Below are 3,457 nucleotides of genomic sequence, written 5' to 3' on the forward strand. Positions count from 1 at the left end.
GCGCAGATCCCACGCTCAGATGTGCTGGTATGTAGTTTGGGTGTTTTTTGTTGAGTTTAATTTTCAGCTTATTGTCGTTTCAAGGAGAGAGATCTGGGGACGTCTCTCACTCTGCCATGTTTCTGATGTCACTGTTTTTCTTAGCTTTGTTCTCACTTCGGGCACTGCAACTTTTAACTCAATTCTTGAATTCTCATAAAGGTATTTTGGTCTATATATCATTATTAAGTCAATGTTTCTGTGGATAAATGAGGGCTGGGTCATCTTGCTGACATCACTCTTATTACACATTATTTTGTAATGTTTAATATGTTAATAATTAACTTTATTCAGATTGTTGTGTCGTCAAGAAACTATTCATAAATAAGACTCTGATTTGAAAACATGTGAGTAGTCATTGGCATCAAATAGTCAAGAACCTATTCAATCTGAGGAAAAAATACTTTTTTATTGATCATTAATGACCAACTGAGCAATCTTTTACTTGATACTGAGAATATCTTGTTTACATTAAAATACAGTTCACAAATAGAATATTAGGAAGTAAAAAATGGAATATATTCTAAAATCTTCACTTGGAAGTTTTAATCCCAGCAATCTGGAGTGACTAGCAATTTGTTCTGAAGCATCCCTTCCCCAGAAAATGGTTGGGGATTGAGATAATGGGGAAAATGTGTTTTGGACAGGGGATTTTTACTTGGGGATATGTAGATAAGATTTCAGCAACATATTTCCAACCCTCTAATGTGTAACATGGAATTTAGTCATCATTTCAATGAAAAAAAAATGTGATTTTATACTCAATTATTCAATAGAGGAGGGGATTTTTAAATTCTATTTGTTTGTTTTTTATTCTTTCTCCTTTATCCTTCTTCCCCCCAGTATTCTCCATATTTATTTCTTATATGTATCAGTCTGCTTATTGTCATCTCTTCCTGTTTAATGTTTTCATGAATTTTATATTGTCCCTTGTAGATTGTCATGTATGCACTACTCACTAATTCTAGTTTATTTTCCTCCCCCAATAACCATTGTGTTTTCTTTTTCTCTTTTATCTGACCCTCCTTTTCTCCTCTTTGGAATAATTTCTATTTACAAGGACTGCCTTAAATGCTAACTGTATAACTCAGGCACTGATTTTTAAACAGAATCCAAAGATTTTGTTTGAGTCTTGCTTGACCATATCTACCATATACTACTGAAATAATCCATTGTTTATCCACTGTTGTATTGTGTTCTGATACAGTTTTATACTGCTTCGGTGTGATCTGGCACTATTAGCTTAGCCACTTCAAAATTAACCAAGCCAGATGGAAGAGTGCAGTATAGAGGGGTAGAACATGGGTTTGTGAATGCTGACATCCTGAGTGTACTCTGTAGGTATCTTTTATGTTTCTTTATACCCTAATTTCACTCAGATAAAGCATAAAAATTAAAACATATATCCACACTCACCCCTCACGTATACACAAAAACCTTTCCATTTTTCAGGTTCACAGAAATAGCAAGAAAATGTAAACAATAGTAGATGAAGTTTTCTTAATCATAACACGTGTGTGGTATTTAAATATATTAAAGCATGCTATTGTGTCTAAATAATGTCTTGATGTTTATTTCCAATATATTTTCCCATTTTTTCTCATTTTATTGTCAAATATTTTATTTATTTAGTTCCCTCCTTCTCCTCCTTTCTCTTTTTTTTTTTTTTTTTTTTTTTTTTTAGGCAAGGCAATCCTTGGTTGACCTCACAGATTACAAGGACCTTGTCAGCTTACAGTCTTTTATTTTTTACTTTTTACACCTACAGCACCTGGTCTTCCTAGGTGGTCTCCCATCCAAGCACTAACCAGGCCCAACCCTGCTTAGCTTCTGAGATTAGACAGGATCAGGCTTGTTCAGGATAGCATGGCCATAGATGCTTCTTTTTTTCCTTTCTTTTTCTTCCTTTATTCCCTTCCTCTTTCTTTTCTTCTACAAATACTTACCAAGCATAACTGAGCTAGAGATTTTAGTGATGAATAAGATAGGTAAGGAGATGTTTTATTGGAGGGACACACAAAATATATAGCACATAAATAGTGAAAAAGATGTGATTTTCAATAGTGGTTTTATAAAGAACAGTCATAGTTATACAATAGAGATCAATGGATGAGGGTGTGGTGACTATTTTCCTATGAAAAGTCAAATAAGACATTTCTGAAAAGGTGTCATTTGAAATGACACCTAAATGACAAGAAATAGCCAACCCCAGGAGGATCTAGGTTTCAGTATTCTAGACAAACAGCAAATATAAGCTTTGCAAGTTTAAAGGAACATAAAGCAAGCTAGGAATAGTAAATGAGGGGAAAAGTAGAAGAGCAATAATTTAGAGAGGTAGGCAGGGTTCTGTTCATATAGTCAATGAAGGTCATGGGGAATGGGTTAGACTTTTTTCAGTGTTAAGAAAATATGATTGGAGAGTTTTTAGCAGTAAAGTGATATGGTTTGATTTATATTTTTAAAAGATCTCTATGGCTGCTGCATAGCAAATGAGAAAGTTAAAGAATAGAAGCAAGAACTGGAAAACTCAAGCACAAATACATTAAATGTTTTGTCCTAGACTACAAATTGAGTCACAGAATAAGAGCCCTTATTTCCTGACTCAAAGTCCAGTCTCTTTTATCATTTTATTAAATTGAACATGTACCTTGTGACTTCATCATTTTATATTTATTTTTCTATCATTTTGTCCTCCAGACGTGATTTTTCTTCCAATCTCAGATAATTGTAGCAGTTACTCAATTTCTTTTAATTTATTCTTCTCATGGATTGACCTTGCTAGGCTATAGAAGCATGTTGTACTCTCTTTAATAAGGTATGCCCTTTAGTAAAGGTATGCTTAGTGCATATGTTATATCTTTAATGTAAAAAATATGGTTCAAGGATAAAACTGAACAGATTAATACTTTCCCTACTGAGAGAGGACACTGAGAAATAGGGTAATAGTGGAGGAAAACTAATTCTTAGTGTTTTCAAGAATGGCTTCCACTGGTTCTATTTAATTTTCCAAGAGAGAAAAGGTTGCTTTTATAAAATAACTTTTATCTTGAGAAATTTGGGTGTATGGGGTAATTCATGCATAGTTTAAAGAGGGAAAATTTTAGATGAGAATGAATACTATTTAATCATCTCAATTTGAAGTAGAACAGAATAAAACTGTTACCAATCTCTTTATTTATTATTTTTTTATTAATTTGTTTATTAATTAATTTCTTCATTCGACAAATCTTTATGGAGTAATTGTGTGTGCCAGGAATGGATGCTGTCTCTATCTTTAACTTCTAAAGTGTTATCGTTCTCAGTTTGTTCATTTCTTATTCCTTGGGATAATTTACTTCTCTGACTTCTTTCTGTGTTCTAGGAATTCAGTTATGGTGTCTTTGATATTTCTGCAAAATTGAACATTTTAATCATGTTT

The 3,457-nt window shown here is 32.9% G+C and overlaps 1 pseudogene; it reads right to left on the reverse strand.

Moving 5' to 3' along the window:
- Positions 1-1,798: 1,798 nt before the first annotated feature.
- On the reverse strand, positions 1,799-1,917 carry LOC111729006 (annotated as a pseudogene).
- Between the last annotated feature and the right edge of the window lie 1,540 nt (positions 1,918-3,457).

The sequence above is a fragment of the Pteropus vampyrus genome, unplaced genomic scaffold (assembly GCF_000151845.1).
Source record: "Pteropus vampyrus isolate Shadow unplaced genomic scaffold, Pvam_2.0 Scaffold242, whole genome shotgun sequence".
Classification (NCBI taxonomy): domain Eukaryota; kingdom Metazoa; phylum Chordata; class Mammalia; order Chiroptera; family Pteropodidae; genus Pteropus; species Pteropus vampyrus.